General features: G+C 42.2%; 1 pseudogene; it reads left to right on the forward strand.

Moving 5' to 3' along the window:
* Positions 1-4713: 4713 nt before the first annotated feature.
* Positions 4714-6351, forward strand: LOC137235336 (T-complex protein 1 subunit delta-like; annotated as a pseudogene).
* Positions 6352-18867: the final 12516 nt, after the last annotated feature.

The following is an 18867-nucleotide window of genomic DNA, read 5'->3' on the forward strand; positions in this document are numbered from 1 at the left end:
TCGTACAAACAAATTCTAGAGTCACCCCTGGTCCACCTTTATGGCGATATCTCGAAAAGGCGACCACCTATACAACTACCGCCACTCCCTTTTAAAACCCTCATTATTACCTTTAATTTGATACCGATATCGTACAAACACATTCTAGGGTCACACCTGGTCCACTTTTATGGCGATATCTCGAAAAGGCGTCCACCTATAGAACTAAGCCCCACGCCCTTTTCAAATACCCTTTAACACCTTTCGTTTGAAACCCATAGTATTCAAACGCGTTCTAGAGCCACCCCTGGTCCACTTTTATGGCGATATCTCGAAAAGGCGTCCACCTATAGAACTAAGGCCCACTCCCTTTTAAAATGCTCATTAACCCCTTTCATTTGATACCCATATCGTACAAACAAATTCTAGGGTCACACCTGGTCCACCTTTATGGCGATATCTCGAAACGGCGTCCACCCATGGAACTAAGGATAACTCCCTTTTAAAATACTCATTCACATCTTTCATTTGATACCCATATTGCTTGCGGGGGGAACGTGGCACCCGTGTCGTGGGCCGCGATCGCACGCAAATAAAAGAAATAGAAAAGAGAAGAATTATTACCGATTCGTTACAATTTATTTATAAACGATAAATATTTTACAATAATTGTTTATACAAGTGAAGCACTCACAAACTTCCTGGACGTCAGGAAGTTTAATGAATTTCACAATATAGATAGCAATTCCGAGTGAATATGCCGTAGTGCAGTTGGAAAGAAATTAATCGAATTACCAAATGCACTCAACACGTTCAAATGTATGCCAGTGATTAATTGCAAATAGAAAGTTAAAAATTAAAATTTAAGTGACAATGGCAAGAAGTTTAATTATACGAAATAAGTTCACTTGGCAGTTCACAATTTAGAACACAGTTTAAATTTTACGATGTACACTCGAAAAAAAAGTTAGGAAACTCACCTGGGGCTGGCTGCTGGCTCTTGAACGTTCCAAAATAGAAAGAAAGATTTAAAAACAAAAAAGGTCCGCACCACCTGCCGATAGCTAACTTTCGTCGAGTTTTTCCCCTTTGAAGTTAGCGCTCGGCAGGGGTGGGCCGTTACCGGTAAATAATAATATTGCCAAAAAATGTGCATTAGGGTGGTAGCGAATATTTAGGCTGGTGGCCTAAACATGGCGGCCCCCTTGCGGCGAGCAACTCGAAAGAGCAAAAGAAAAAACTGGTGAGTACGCCAGCAAACTTCCCAAGGCAGGATAAAATAAATAAATTAAAACTATGATGTGTATGTATCGTTGGATCGTAAGTACGATCTCCGGCGGACATCCGTGCTCGCAGTAATGCAGCCTCGCTGAACTGTGGATGAAAAAGAAAAGCATTAGTATTCAATTACGTGGGGTTGCTTGGTTTAAAATGCACCTTGTGGTATAGTTTAAGGTTTTATAGTGGGTGGGCTCCGGACACGACGAGGCCGAATATTGTGGCTTGGGTGAGGAGCCCGCCGACAGTCGACGCGGGTGTGCCGCCGACCATAATACTGGCGTAGACGTCGGCGCCCAAAGTGAGCAACACTGGCGACGATCGGTAAAACGTCGGATCGGCCAGCTTCATGAACTGGAATGGGGCCGCTACCGACGGGTCCAGATTTGCCGTGGGGTTTAACCTGGCATAGTTCGATATTACGGTGGCTTGGGTCGTGATCTTTCCCGCTACCCCATACTTCCCTCGAAGAACGACGGTGCACCTCGAAATACGTGCGGTATTGTTACGCTCCAGGTGTAGATCCTTGCACAGATTGGCATCGATAATGCTGGTGGAAGCGCAGGCATCTCACAGGCCGCGGACCAGGTGTAAACGGCCTCCTGCCTCAATTCGGACTATGGCTGTCGGCGCGATGGCGATCAATGCTCGAGTTATCGTCGGTGCCGCTAAATTGTTCCGGAGTCTACCACTCCTGAAGCCAGTGGGGGTTTGTTGTTGTCTCACGAGAGCTCGATGGTTGTTGCGCATCTTATTAGGGGCCGCCCTCCCAGTGAACTGTCGTGACGAGCGGGACGGACGCGGTTCCGCGTCGTCACGCTGGTTACCAGCAGGGCGATGCGATGGGCGGAAAGGACGTGTCTCCGCGCCATCCCCGATTTGTAAGCGCGCGAAAGCGCCGTGCATAGGCGAGCGGTTCTCGGGTCTCTCATGACGTAATGGGGGCCGGAATCGCGGCTTTTCTAAGCTGCCCGATTGTGCTACCTCTGCTGCATTCGCCAGCCTCTCTTCTTCCTCTTCTTCCTCGACGTGCTGGGCCCATGATTTAGTTTGCTCCGTGACATGGATGGAGAGGACCCCGTCCGAGCTCGCATCGTCGTCGTTGTGCTTGCTTTGAGGTGGCGACGGCTGATCCTTGTCCATACGTAGCGTCGTGTGATGTGGTTCACTGCAACGTCGGCATCGGTCTTGGCTGGGGCAGATTTCCAGGCGGTGGAACGGGGATAGGCAGTTGGGTCAATAGCGGTGAATGAGTATTGCACGTAGTCGCTCCTCAGTCGACATACCACGGTAAATTGGGCACAATCGCACTCCGTGCGGTTTGGTGCACAGACGGCCAGCGATGGTGAACGCATTTGGGCGTGCCTCCGTTTTGGAGCGTTTGAATGCAAATCCAGGCATGTCTGGAAATGGTAGCGTTTAGTAATATCGCTGCATAGGCTGGTTGAGTGGCTAATTGCCGGAGACCCGGGGTCGATTCTGGCTGACCTATTGGTTGGCGTACTCGGGATAAGGGTTAATTTGGGATGAATAATCTGGTTAAGTTATTCTGCCGATATAGTGACGTGTAGTGGTTGAACCCACTGTTAGGTTTAGTAAACTTTGATTGACATACGCCTAAAATGAACTTTCGTTTTGAAAATAGTTTCATCAGAATGAAATTGCTGATATTGAAAGCCACCAATAGTAAGATTAAGAATTATTAAATATAGACTTAGGGCAAACTATATTTTTTGGTGTTTGCCTAAGGCAGGCAATACGCGACAATATACGGTATATCACGTTAAACTCGTGTGTTGTCACGGCTCCTTGTAATTGCCCTCCAAAAATTTGGTCACAAACTTACCCACGCCCATGCAAATGTGACTATGAATATAACCTATGAATGACTGTAAAATGACTAGTCAAATAACTTCGTGCAGATAAAATGTGCCACAGATGTAAAGAGGCCTTTATTCGCTGTCTGGGAACACTCTTTGTGTTGATTTGGGCCATGTTGTGTGAGAATCACAAATTGTGGTGTGTTTGTTGATTTCAACACAACCCTGGCAGGGATAGCCTATACTATCGAGTGTGGTAACTTGTAGAGCTGTCAGCTGATAACTCTTCCACTCACTGGAATGAGGCAGTTGTGTGGTGCTGCTAATTTGGCAGCGTTATGAGACATAATGGTCATGTCATGAGAGTATTTAGGGACAGCTCGCGTCTGAGTCCTGACGCGACATTAAATTTATAGCTGTTCTAAAAAGTTTAATTCCTCCCTTGTTTGTAGTATCGAAAGCATAGATGACACTACTTTCTTCCTGCTGGGATTTCAAGCTAAAAAGGGACTGACGAAAGTCTGTCGGAACTTCAATACACAAAAAAAACAATTTCTGTCATGAAAGCGAGACCACCATTGAGTGTGCCTTGTTTTTGTTTATGTTTTACATTTTAATTTTGCACTACCCTTTTTAACAATGAAAACAATGCAAATAAACCGCGAGAATTATTTTGGTCTCGAGTGGTTTCACCTTTTGTTTTCACAAGAAAGTTGGTTTTAATTGTGTGTTGGTGCACCAAATTGTCAAACTACAAACTTTTCTCAAAAAAAGAAAAGAGAAAAAAAAATACTGCCGAATGTCAAAAAAAAAAACTATCGACATACAACCTGGCGCGTGTGTTTTCAGTGAAACCAGGCTGTCTCTTCAGGGTTTTCGCTAGTTGGTTTTTTGTTCGGTTACTAACACTCGAGTTTGTTGGATCCCGCGGATCCAACTTGTGATCTCATGGGGTCGCGCGCAATGTGTTTACGGTGTAAGAAGAAACAAAAGCAAATGTCATCGAGTGGCAACCTTGATTCATTCATTCAAAATGTCATTCATTCACGGAAATGAGTATAGATACATTTTGAATGAATTTTCACTATGAAGAAAAACTTGTGATGGGTAAGTATAAGTATGCCAGTATCGTTCCCTTTTTATAATTTAATAAATTTTCTAATTTCTTATTCCCTTTTTTCATTTCAGCAAATTTCGGTTTCACAGTTATTTCATCTTATTTATTTATCAACGTAGATTTTAATTAAAATCCATTAAATAATTACGACATTAAGTAAGGAAAAGGCACATATGCTCAAATTATGACGTAAAGAGTTAAATGTACCTTCAGCGAACAAGAGACTGTGACTTCGAACGCAACATTCCCCATGGAGGGTGTTCCTTTATTATATCATTAATACGTGAGCGCTTTTTGGATATAATACCTTTAGGAAGAGATTTTGTAAGGCTTTTACAAAACGTCGCACGGGTTCTCGAATTCGAGCAGCTGTGGCGTGACATTCTACATCACCCCGAAAGCTTACATCCAACGTTCACCGTTGGTTTTTGTTTGGTATACGATATTGTGATTTTAATCCGCTTAAATCGTTGCCTAAATTAATTCAATCAATTGTAAAGTGCATAAATTCCTAAACACAATACAACAATGGCCCCGAAAGCAAGTTTCGTTCCGGTTAAGCCAAAAGGACAAGCCTTCAAAAATAAATCGAAACCGGCAGATGTTCGTCTATCAAATATTCAAGCTGCAAAAGCTGTCTCCGATGCATATCGTATTAGGTCCACGCGGCATGGACAAAATGATTCAAGCCGGCAATGGTGAAGTATCGATAACAAATGACGGCGCCACTGGTCTAAAGCAGACGAACGTCTTACATCCAGCTGCTAAAATGCTAGTAGAGCTATCACGTGCACAAGATGTTGAAGCTGGTGATGGTACAACTTCAGTTGTTGTAATTGCTGGAGCTCTATTGGAAGCTTGTGAAAAGTTGTTGCACAAAGGTATTCACCCTACTGCTATTTGCGACTCATTCCAACGTTGCGGCGATAAAGCTATTGAAATACTCACTGATATGTCAACATCAATTGAATTAACTGATCGTGATACTCTTATAAAGAGTGCTTCAACTGCATTAAATTCGAAAGTCGTTTACCAGCAGAGCAGTCCTTTGGCACCTCTTGTTGTTGACGCTGTGCTTAAAGTGACTGAGCCCGGCAAGGAGGGAGCTGTTGATTTGAAAAATATTAAGGTTATTCGAAGTATTGGTGGAACTGTTGAAGATCCCGAACTGATTGAAGGTTTGGTGTTTACCTCACGTTCGGCTGGCACTAATGCACCCAAGCCTATTGAAAAATCTAAAATTGGTTTGATAAAGTTTTGCACTTCAGCGCCAAAGACTGATATGGATCACAATGTTATTGTATCAGATTATGCAGCAACGGATCGTGTGCTGAAAGAAGAACGCGCTTACATTTTGAATATTGTCAAACAAATTAAGAAAGCAGGCTGCATTGTTCTTTGGGTGCAAAAATCTATTTTAAGAGATGCTGTTTCTGACTTGGCCCAACATTTCCTTGACAAGATCAAGTGTCTTGTTGTAAAAGATGTTGAACGTGAAGATATCGAATTTGTTTGCAAAACTTTGAATTGGCGTCCGATAGCATCATTAGATCACTTTGTTGCTGAAAATCTTGTAAATGCTGATTCGGTTGAGGAGGTACCAAGTGGCAGCACAAAGTTTGTCAAAATTACTGGCATACAAAATCCTGGACGTACTGTATCCATTGTTTGTCGTGGTTCAAATAAATTGGTACTCGAAGAGGCAGCACGTTCACTACATGATGCACTCTGTGTGGTGCGCTGCTTGGTAAAGAAACGTGCTCAGATTGTTGGTGGTGGTGCACCTGAAATTGAAATGGCCCTACAGTTGGCTGCCTATGCACAGACAGTGACAGTTGATGATTATTGTTTCCGTGCTTTTTCTTATGCCTTAGAGGTTATACCATCAACATTGGCTGAGAATGCTGGTCTTAATCCGATTGCTACAGTTACTGAGCTAAGAAATCGTCATGCACAAGGTGAAAAACGGCCGGTATTAATGTGCGCAAAGGTGCTATTACTGATATTCTAGCAGAAAATGTTTTACAACCTTGACTGGTCAGCATTTCGGCAATATCATTGTCTACCGAAACAGTGCGATCAATATTGAAGATTGATGATATTGTCAATACAATGGGTTCAATTGATCGCAAAATTTTCAATATAGTCTATTTTTAAATATTTGTTCAAAGTAATCGTTGAGCTTAGAACGTGCGTATGTATGCCATTTTCCATAGTGAACCATTTACTAAATTTCATACCACATATTGAATATACTTGCTGCTTTGATCAAAATATCAGGGATTTGGCAACTTTTACAACCTCTCACAAGCAGAAGGTTTCTAGTTCATATCCGGCTCGAGCTATTGGTTTCATCTGCACTTACTGCATACATAACTCGTCAAAGCAGAATATGAACTGTGCCGGCAGAAAAAGGTGCCAAACATGAATTCAAAGCTCCTCGTTGACAATCGTGGCCGATAAACGTCCGTATTTACCAGGTGGTGCAGAATGGGTTAAAACCAGTGAGTCTTTAGTCTTAGTCTTGATCTAATTTACCTATCGTGTATATCTTATTTTAAACTTGACTCTTTACAGACACAAGGGAATGTTACAAAACGCACTGGGATCTGTTAGAAATGGTTTTAATGTAATGGTCAGCCTTTCTACCATTTCCTCGCGACACCAACAAGCGCAACCTGCAATCAAGGTCACTTCCACCCAGATGGCTCGTTAGCTGATCGTATGCGTGCCGTTCTAAGTTCGCTGGCCTTCGAGAGTAAATAGTACAATTAGGTGAGTTATATTCGAATAACTTGACGTATGGGGCAACTGGGTGGGAATTCACTAGCTTTTAACGATGTAGGATTTGAACCAATGATTTTTCGCTTGCAACCCCGATTGTGCTTTTCACTAGGTTTCGACGTCGCTAACATCGTTAAATTTAAAACAGATGGCTTCAAAGGTAATGACGTCTAATTTTGTTTAAAAAAAAATGTGAATTCCACTATTCCTAGTCATTTGCTCGCTTACGAAAAATCAGTTCTATATTAGGGATGATAGACTTGTTTTCATTAGTTGATAATAATAGCAAAAAAAAAAAACCACAATCTTAAAGATCGTCATTGCTTTACAATTGTTCGCGGACTTTAGTTCAAGAATAGCACTCGATTATCCATTATTTTAAAAAATCAACAATGGAACGTGAGTTTAGTAATCGCATGGTTTGAGAGCACTTTGTTGTCATATTCCTACATGGGTAATGTATCTCTGTATCAAGAAAAAAAACAATATTATTAACAAAGAGATATATTATAAAGAGTGCTCATGGAAAACATGAAATACTATTTATTCACCTTTAACTTTTCTGAAGCATTTTTAAAACCAGTACTTTCCTATCCTTGGTAGGCGGAAGGAAATACTTAATTCTCTGCTACATATCTCGTGGACTGGGAAAGAGTTATGTTGGTTTGGTTATTACTTTAGGATTTGTTTGTAGAATTCAAAAAAAATCCCCATCTGAACAAAAGTTAAATGCATTTTGACATCAGAGGGGAACTATTGAAAATCATTCTGAGATAAGGCGTTCTTGAACGTAATTCTGATATAGAGTCGTTTTGTGAAAAAATCCTGAAAGGGGAACCTTTTTTTCGATATAGGATGATTTCGAACTAGCAGCCGATATGGGGTGATACTCTAGTCAGCAGCAGAAAATAAAGGAATAAGGCTTATTGGTTTAAGTCGTTATATTCCGGCCTTTATCTTGACAGAAGAGTTAAGATTTCGTGCGGTCCTGCTACACGGGGGTATTTACCTTTTTATTCTGATACTTCGGAAAGCTCTTTCCCGTTTAAGTTCTCAATGAGGTGTTGCGGAGAAACTTTAATTTAGAATATTCGGCACACGCTACCTCGCGAGGTCCGAATATTCCAAATAAGTATGCATGCACATAATATTCCAAATATAAAACGATTCCACAAATTCTTAAATGGAGACGTATGTTCCGAACATACGGATTAAATGAGTTAACGTACTCAATGACTACATTTCGTTATGGCATCTCCATTGTTTTTGATGACATTTTTACGCGAGTCGCTTTGCTGGTCCAGTTGATGTGGAGCGCAGAATTTTAACTTAGGTCTCGGATGTGTATATGAATAATAAAAAAAGATTTTTTTTTTTTGGGGTATGCGGTGGCAGATAGTTTACCTGCTTTAGTCTTCTATTGGCCTCGTTCGTGGTGAACGAGAGCTGGGTTAAGCGGATTGTTATAACGGCCTCGTTCGGGGTGAACGCTGAGTTAAGCGGGTTGTTGGCCTCGTTCGGGGTGAACGAGAGCTGGGTTAAGCGGGTTGTTGGAAAAGTGGAAGTTACAGATCTTCCACACCCTCACTGGAGGGTGGTAGTGCGACCAATTTCGTGATTGGTCTGGTGGGTTGTCCCCTTGCTGTATCCAGTTCGACGACTCGAACTCGGTTATCGGGGCCATAATGAAGGTTGGCTCTCCGACCTAGTCTCCATTCATTGGGGGGCAGATTATCCTCCTTAATGACGACTAGGTCTCCCTGTTTAAGGTTTGATGGTGGACGCTTCCACTTTACGCGCTTCTGCAATTCGGTGAGATACTCCGTTTTCCACCGTTTGCAGAAGGTTTGATGCAGCGCCTTAAGTTTTTCCCATCGACTGACGAGTGATGCGCGATTCTCGCTGACGTCGATCTCGGGTGGCGCTAGTAAGTGGCCCCCGACTAGGAAGTGCCCGGGGGTGAGTGGCTCCAGGTTGGACGGGTCATTTGAAGATGGGCTTAGGGGTCGGGAGTTGAGACAGGATTCAATCCTACACAGGAGGGTGCTAAACTCCTCGAGAGTAAATTTATGATCCGATGCGATCTTTTTGAAATGAGTTTTGAAACTCTTGACCCCCGCTTCCCACAGCCCGCCCATATCAGGAGCAGCTGCTGGTAGGAAATGCCATGTCAGGGTTTGCTGGGCATATTTAGAGAGGGTTTGGTTGCGCTCATCAACGAGGAATGCCTTGACCTCTGAGCGGAGAGCCCTTGACGCGCCGACAAAGTTCGTTCCGTTGTCGGAATAGATGTTTTTCGGGCATCCTCGTCTGGCGACAAACCGGCTAAATGCTGCAAGAAACGCGGCGGTGCTGAGGTCGCTAGTCGCCTCCAAGTAGATCGCCTTAGTCGCAAAGCAGACGAATAGGCAGACGTATCCCTTAGACATGCGGCATCCTCGTCCGCTGTAAGACTTGATGTCAAACGGTCCGGCAAAATCCACCCCGGTGTTGGTAAATGCCCGAGAAAAGGTAGTACGTTCCGCAGGGAGAATTCCCATGAGTTGCGTCGGGGAACGTTTGCGGAATAGCGTACAGCCCTTGCAGATGCGGATGATGGATCGGATCATGTTTTTGACCCGAGGTATCCAATACTGCGTGCGTAGGAGCGGCAGCATTAGTTGGTTTCCGCCATGTATTGAAATAGTGTGGACAAACTGGACTAGGAGACGGGTGAGTCGGCAGGCATAAGGGAGGATTATCGGGTGACGCTCATCGACGGGAACGTCCCTGGATGCGTTGAGACGACCCCCCACCCGAAGGACACTATCTTCGTCGATAAAGGGGTCTAGGGAGAGGGTCTCGCTTTTAGCCGCGATGGGTTTTCTAGCTCTCAGAGAGCTTATTTCTTCGGCATAGTGATTGCTTTGGGATATCCTGATGAGGCGGCTAGTCGTAGCCTTGATTTCGTCAGGCGAAATCTGGTGCGACTCTGCTTTAAAGGACGTTTTAGTTTTTGGATGGGTTCTATTGGCGAATCTTATAACGTAGGAGATTACCCGCAATGCCCTTGATAGATCAGAAAACCGATCAAGAATATCCTCGCTATTGTTGATGTTCGTTGCTACATGCACTTGCACTCGTTTTTCTTCGATGTTTGTGTGGTACTCCTGTTCGCCCTGAGATGGCCATTTCGCTTTGCCTTCTTGCAGCCAAGAAGGTCCCTGCCACCACAAAGAGTTGTCGACTAGGTCCGTGGCTGGAAGTCCTCTGCTGGCTAAGTCCGCTGGATTTGATGCGGACTCGACATGATGCCATGCTTTCGTTCCTACTTTCTCCACGATTTTTGTCACCCTGTGAGCTACAAATGTCGACCAGGAACACGGGGGTTTCCGAATCCATGCTAGGACGATGGTCGAGTCTGTCCATAGGTGAATGTTAAATGTGCCTAAGTGCAGGTTCTCCATTACATTTTCCAAAGTCTCAGCCAGCAAGACAGCACCGCATAACTCCAATCTTGGTAGTGAAATTGTTTTTACTGGTGCCACCCTTGTTTTTGCCATGAGTAGGCTAACGTAGATCCTATCGTGGATCTTAGCTCGCGCGTAAACCGTAGCCGCGTAGGCTTTTTCGGACGCGTCACAGAAGCCGTGAATTTCGATATCGTTGGTTGGTGTGAAGTGCACCCACCGAGGTATACGAATCTGGTTAATGGCGGGGTACTCCTGCATAAAAGTTTTCCACCGATCTAAAGTGATTGCGGATACCGGTTCATCCCAATCCGTCCCCTCCAGCCAAATGTTCTGCATTAATATCTTAGCTACGATGATAACTGGAGCAAGCCAGCCTAACGGGTCGAAGAGTTTGGCGATGGCAGATAGGATCGCCCTCTTTGTTAAGATGTCCTGGTTTTCGATTGGTTTCGCTGTGAAATAAAAGTAGTCGGAATGCGCGTTCCAACGGATCCCTAGGGTTTTTACCATGCTCGCGTCCTCAAACTCCAGAAAGTCTTCCGTAAGCCTGTGAGGTTTGGGTATGCCCTGTAGTATCCTACTGCAATTAGAGGTCCATTTTCGCAGAGGGAATCCTGCTGACTTTAATGCGGCTGTGATTTCATCGCGAGCAGTGACTGCTGCCTCGATGCTATGCCCCCCTGCCAGGACGTCGTCGACGTACATGCTGTTTCGCAAAATGTGCGCTGCGGTTGGCAGAGATGCCTCGACGTGATCTGCAAGTTGATGTAGGGTTCTGATCGCTAGATAGGGGGCACAGTTTACCCCAAAGTTACCGTGTTGAGCTCAAACACGCTGACAGGGTCCTCTGCTTTGAGTCGAAAAACTATTCTTTGGTATTGGGTTTGATTTTCCTTTACCCAAATTTGCCTGTACATCTTCTCAATGTCGCTGTTGAAGGCGTACTTGTAGAATCTCCATCGGAGGAGCAGTATTGTTATGTAGGATTGAAGTACTGGGCCGGTGTGTAGAACATCGTTCAGGCTTGTGTCATTGGATGTCGGGCATAACGCGTTGAACACGACCCTCACTTTAGTCGTTGTATTCTCCTCCTTGATAACCGCATGTGGTGGCAAGAAGTAACAATCAGATGATTGTGGTGGCACTACGGTGTGCACCTTAGACATACGCCCTAACGTGACGTATTCTGTCAGTACCCTATTGTATTCCGTCTGTAGGGCCGGTGTCTTGGCTAGGCGTGTCTCGTTCCGATAGAACTGAGAGCAGACGCTCTTAAGAGATGGGCCCAAACAGAGCGTTTTTGGGAAGTCTTGTTTGAATGGAAGGGCGACGGTGTATCTTCCATCGGAATTCCTTTCCGTCGTGTTCTTATATAGTGCCTCGCAATAGGCATTGTCTTCAGTCAGGGCTTTTTTGTTGGTATGTTTTCCATTTCCCAGAAAGCTGTTAGTTGCTTGTCTAGGCTAATCTCGTTAAAAAAGGATACTCGTGTATTGGTTGGGAGAGGTGCATTTGCACGACCGGTTAAAATCCCACCGAAGACGGTTTCTTGGGCGAGAAGCGTATTTAGAACGTTCTTCCGTATACCGTTTAATATGACCTGGGGATAAATATCGCCTCCAAGTATGAGGTCGACTGGTTCATTAATGAAGAACCTCTTATCTGCCAGAGTCAAATCAGGGAACGCTTGCTCAATCGTTGCGCTCACTTGGCAAGTCGGAAGGTCCCCTGTTAATCGAGGCAGGACTAGGGCCACTGTATTAATGCTTACTAAGGGGTCTGTAAGCGAACCTAAGTTAATCGAGCATGATTCCTTTACCTGTGCAGATGGTGTATTACTTATTCCTGACACCTGCACATGCAAACGTTTGGACGGAAGGTTTATTCGCTTCTTTAGTCTTTCAGTTATGAAAGAGCATTCGGACCCAGAGTCTATAAGCGCTCTGGCGGAAAATTTCACTCCGTTGTGGATTATATTAACCCGCGCTGTTCCTAATAACACCCCTTTAGTGGTGTTAGCATGACACGAAGAGACGTTATTAGTATTATCTTGTCTTTTTTCAGACTCCATCCTTGCCCTAGCCTGCTGTGAGGTTGAAGGTGAATTGTCGGTGGCGTTTTGAGTCCACCTTTGAGGAGTTGTCTTTGGTTGTGCTGTCGGAAGATGGAGCAAGGTGTTGTGCCTTGCGTGGCACGTGCTGCAATTGAATTGGCTAGTGCATCGTGTCACGGTGTGTCCACCCGACAGACAATTCAGACAATAACTATTGTTTTTGATAAATTCGATTTTGCCTGACGTGGACAACCTACGGAATTTTTGGCAATTTCGTAATTTGTGCTCCGTACTGTTGCACATCTTACATGCCGACTTTGATACGCTTGCTTGGTAAACCCCAAGTTTCGTAGAATTTTCCCTAGAATTCGAACTCTGACTTTAGGGTGTTTTTGTTGTTTTATTACCCCTAAGATCGGAAACCGTCTCCAATGTCTGGAAGCGATTGGACAGGAATTTGTCCATATCCTCCCATTTCGGGATATCTGTCTTCCGTTCTACGGTCTGTTCCCAAAGAGCCAATGTAGATTCAGGGAGTTTTGTGGAGCATAAGTAAGTTATGATTGCGTCCCAATTTGTGATGTCAATATTATGACATTGTAGCGCAGAAATGCAATTGTTGATCTCACGTTGCAATTTTTTAATTGATGTTCCACACTCCTGCTCGACTGCCGTCAGATTAAATAAGAGTTTAAGTTGTGTGTTTACTAGGATACGTTTATTTTCATATCTGTCGCTTAAGTTTTTCCAGGCGGTTGCAAAACCCTCGTTTGTTAACGAGCACCTGCCCACTATTTCTTTTGCCTCCCCTTGCGTTTTTTGTTTCAAATAGTATAATTTCTCGACATCTTTCAGATCGGTATTGTGGATGTATATCGCCGTGAACATATCTCGAAAAGCTGGCCAGGAGAGGTAGTCGCCTTTAAATACATCGGTGTCACAAGGCGGCAGCCGCATTTTATGTCCACGGCGCGAGGAGTCTTCCTCCTTTGCTTCATCTTTCGCCGGCTGTGGGGTGATAGCTTCGGCTTCAGCCGCCACAGCGGACATGCATTGTAGGTAGCATGCGAAGCAACTTTTGTTCTTTCTTCTTAACGAGCTGAGGTCCTCTTTGGACTGCTCAGGATTGCCGAGAAGACTTTCATATGTGGACTTGGTCTTCTTCCATAGTGCCCTTAGCTCCACTTGCAGTAGTGCAAGGGTGTTCTTGTTCCGGGATTCGGCCGGGGCAGAGTTGAAGTCTTGTTCAAACTCCACTATGGAATCAGCCAATCTAATATACGTCTCCATTGATTTTATTAATTTGAATATCTTGATTCTTTAAAGGGTTCGAGCTTGGAGGCAAAATACTTAGTGGCGTTGGCGTGTATCTAACCGCAGCAAAAATTACAAGTGTGTTTCGTTTTTTGAACGTAGCCCAGCTATCAATCCTGCTGTGACTGTACTGTATGAGTAAAATCTAAAAAATACACGGATTTGAATTCCGATCGGATTGTATGTGTTAACACAGAAAGCAATCTCATGTGAATTTAGTGATAAGAAAAAATTTGAATCAGATGTAAATCTTGACGAGGTGTAATATGTTGCCAGTGATATGAACCACTTATTGAGATCCTCACGAGGATTATGTAAGCCACAGATAGAAATCCTGACGAGGATTTAATGTGTATACAGTGTTATAGATAGAAATCCTGACGAGGATTTAATGTGTATATAGTGATTTGCAGCACAGATAGAAATCCTGAAAGGTTCTAGTGTGTACAAAATGATATCAAACACAGATAGAAATCCTGACGAGGATTTAATGTGTCTACAGTAATGTGCAATGCAGAGAAGAGAATCGTCTGCAAATATTTAATGTGTCTTAACAGGTGTGTTGGACACAGATAGAAATATTTTCCAAAAAAATTTGGCGTGTTTAAAAAAAATTAAAACGCAGATGGTAATCCCAATGTGGATATAGTGTAAAATGTGAACCACAGATAGAAATCCTAACGAGGATTTAATGTGTATGCAAAAAGTGTGATGTGAACGCTGATGAATATCCTCGAGTAGCCAACCAGGGTATCTTTCCCAACCAAAGGAAATAAATTTTGTATATTCCACTTGACGTGGAATACGTACAATATAAAATATTTATTAAGAAAAAATGAGAAAAAATACAAGCTATATAATATAGTGATATAGTTTATTTGTGATCAAGCCACTAGCCACCCAACGCAGTGCTAATTTTTTGGCTTTTGGTGTTATTTCAGCTCGCAAACTGATTACTAAAGTGATTTCCGTGATAGATAAGCTAAGGCTATCAACCAAGTGAAAATATGGTTCCTGACTAGGAAGTTTTGTCAGCGTATGTGACGACGAGGGGTACAATACAGTGCAGTGATGAGTGCGAAAAAAAAACTAAAAAAAATTCACCGACTGTCTGCCTTGAGCGGTGTCGAGTAACCCTTACCACTGGTGGGGGGAATTACCCGATCGTCAAAAGGCTATTGGTGTGTTTAAAACCACGAATTCTAACAATTTCACTTGCTTTGCCTTTTTTGTCTAACACGGAATGCACTTTCCGTGCGTAAAATCACGCAACTAAAAAAATGTTTTGTGCAACCAAGCAACCACGTACCTTGTGTTTTTAGTTGATCGATGGGCAGCGATGTGTTGATGTGATGGACTGTAGAGTGATAACAAATTGTGATGATGATATGATGTGTATGACTGTAAGATGTGATGCTAATGTATGTGTTTGATGATGGACTTTGACTGATGAGTATGATGATGATAAGATTGTATGTGATGTCGTGATGATGATATTAGTGGACTGTATGAGTGTTAATGGACTGTATGATGATGTGATCTCGACGTCAATAGACTGTATGTGATGATTTGTGGCTGTATGTGTGCTCGCTTGTTTTGTGTTTTCGCTGGTTTTTATGTTGTTGGATATAATAAATAACCTCTTTCGACTTTGTTCGCTTTATCCAAACTATGAAAATTGGCAAAATTTTTAAAAAAGTGCTGTTTTCTCTGGAGTATGCATCTGAACATTAATTTCCTCGGCGCGTAAGGACCAAATGTTTGCGGGGGGAATGTGGCACCCGTGTCGTGGGGCGCGATCGCACGCAAATAAAATAAATAGGAAAGAGAAGAATTATTAAAGATTCGTTACAATTTATTTATAAACGATAAATATTTTACAATAATTGTTTATACAAGTGAAGCACTCACAAACTTCCTGGACGTCAGGAAGTTTAATGAATATAGATAGCAATTCCGAGTGAATATGCCGTAGTGCAGTTAGAAAGAAATTAATCGAATTACCAAATGCACTCAACACGTTCAAATGTATGCCAGTGATTAATTGCAAATAGAAAGTTAAAAATTAAAATTTAAGTGACAATGGCAAGAAGTTTAATTATACGAAATAAGTTCACTTGGCAGTTCACAATTTAGAACACAGTTTAAATTTTACGATGTACACTCGAAAAAAAAGTTAGGAAACTCACCTGGGGCTGGCTGCTGGCTCTTGAACGTTCCAAAATAGAAAGAAAGATTTAAAAACGAAAAAGGTCCGCACCACCTGCCGATAGCTAACTTTCGTCGAGTTTTTCCCCTTTGAAGTTAGCGCTCGGCAGGGGTGGGCCGTTACCGGTAAATAATAATATTGCCAAAAAATGTGCATTAGGGTGGTAGCTAGCGAATATTTAGGCTGGTGGCCTAAACACATATCGTAAAAACAAATTCTAGAGTCACCCCTGGTCCACTTTTATGGCGATATCTCGAAAAGGCGTCCATCTATAGAACTAAGTCCCACGCCCTTTTGAAATACTCTTTAACACCTTTCGTTTGATACCCATCGTGTACAAACGCGTTCTAGAGTCACCCCTGGTCCACCTTTATGGCGATATCTCGAAAATGCGTCCACCTATAGAACTAAGGCCCACTCCCTTTTAAAATGCTCATTAACCCCTTTCATTTGATATCCATATAGTACAAACAAATTCTAGGGTTACCCCTGGTCTACCTTTATGGCGATATCTCGAAACGGCGACCACCTATGGAACTAAGGGTAACGCCCTTTTAAACTACTCATTAACACCTTTCGTTTGATACCCATATTGTAAAAACGCATTCTAGAGTCACCGCCGGTCCACCTTTATGCCGATATCTCGAAAAGGCGACCACCACTCCCTTTTAAAACCATCATTAATACCTTTAGTTTGATACCCATATCGTACAAACACATTCTAGAGTCACCCCTGGTCCACCTTAATGGCGATATCTCGAAAAGGCGTCCACCTATAGAACTAAACGCCACGCCCTTTTCAAATACTCATTAACACCTTTCGTTTGATACCCATATTATACAAACACATTCTAGAGTCACCCCTGGTCCACCTTTATGCCGATATCTCGAAAAGGCGACCACCTATACAACTACCACCACTCCCTCTTAAAACCCTCACTAATACCTTTAATTTGATACCCATATCGTACAAACAAATTCTAGGGTCACCCCTGGTCCACCTTTATGGCGATATCTCGAAACGGCGTCCACCTATGGAACTAAGGATCACTCCCTTTTAAAATACTCATTAACACCTTTCTTTTGATACCCATATTGTAAAAACAAATTCTAGGGTCACCCCTGGTCCACCTTTATGGAGATATCTCGAAACGGCTTCCACCTATGGAACTAAGGATTACTCCCTTTTAAAATACTCATTAACACCATTCATTTGATACCCATATCGCACAAACAAATTCTAGAGTCAAGCCTGATCCACCTTTATGGCGCTATCCCTAAATGGCGTCCACCTATAGAACTATGGCCCACTCCCTCATAAAATACTCTTTAATACCTTTCATTTGATACACATGTCATACAAACACATTCCAGGATTACCCTCGGTTCATTTTCCCTTATGTGCCACCATAGCTCTCAACTGAGTATGTAATGTTCGGTTACACCCGAGCTTAACTTACTTGTTATAAATATACAAGTAAAAGAAGAAAGACGTCTTACTGCTTATTTATTTTACTCATGCAACGGACAAACACTGTGTAAACTGACTTATTTTTCTTTCTAATTGACACGAGATTAGCGGCAGTAATTTCATCGTCAATTAACAATTGTTCAAAAGCTTCTTTTGCTTTTGTCCACATGGATTTCTACTCCTCTTCCTGAAGTTTCAGGGAAAAAGTGGAGTGGTCGCTTGCGGCTATGGCCATGAATCGCATTTCGAACTCTTGGACTGAGTCAGCCAAACGAGTGTATGCCTCCATATTAAGGTGTGCAAAAAAAAAAAAAGTGACAAGAATAAAAACTACACAGAAAACTTCTCTTTTCCAAACTATAAGATAGCGCAGAGTCAAAATCTGTACAAGAAAAAACCCAATATGGACGTGTGTAACAAACGCCTGCCAACAAAACAACCAAATTAAAATCACCAAGATCGCAAAAAATAAAAAGATCAAAAATTTAAGTTTTATATTTTTCAATAATTTCTTGAGCCACCCTAATAGAGTGCTGTAAGAACTCTTATATATATATATTGCTCGCCACCCAAAAAACGAAAATTTGTATGTGTGTGTGTATATATGTTTATAAAAATGCCAAGTGAATATGAAAAAACGAACAAAAAGTGCTTTATTGGGAGAGAAATATAATAATCTTCCAATATTAATAAATAAATTAATGTTTTATAAAATTAATGTAAAGTGAGAAGTGATTTTTGTGAGAAAAAAACTTTTGAAAATTATTAAGTGCAATTATAATTATAAGGCAAAGTGAGGTTATATTCACAGTGAATTGTTGTTGTTTTTAGAAAGATAAATACCAAAGTGTGCAAGTAGCGAAAAGCACTATGGAATAAATTTATTCCCGAAAATGGAAATACTTGCAGCTTTAAATATATTTTCCAAAAACACAAGTTGTACAAATATATGAGTTTATATTCACAGTGAATTGTTGTTGTTTTTGGAAAGCTAAATACCAAAGGGTGCAAGTAGCGAAAAACACTATGGAATAAATTTATTCCCGAAAATGAAAATACTTGCAGCTTTAAATATATTTTCCAAAAACACAAGTTGTACGAATATGTGAGTTTATAAAACTCTCAAGACCCTTAGGCTGTGTCAGGAGTACCTTACCACTGGTGGGGGTAAAAACCTGATAGACAAAAGGGCTATTTGCAGCAACACTAACTCAGTTTGCACGCAAAATCACTCGCACCTTTCAATTAAATTTGTTAATTCACTTGAACATTGATTATTTTATTTTTTTTTTTTTTTATTAATTTGCACCATTAAAATTAACCACGTACCTTTTATTTTTATTTAGTAGGTAGATCAGGAACTAAAAATTGCAAATTTGTATTGTTGTTG

The sequence above is a fragment of the Eurosta solidaginis genome, chromosome X (genome assembly GCF_040869045.1).
Source record: "Eurosta solidaginis isolate ZX-2024a chromosome X, ASM4086904v1, whole genome shotgun sequence".
NCBI lineage: Eukaryota > Metazoa > Arthropoda > Insecta > Diptera > Tephritidae > Eurosta > Eurosta solidaginis.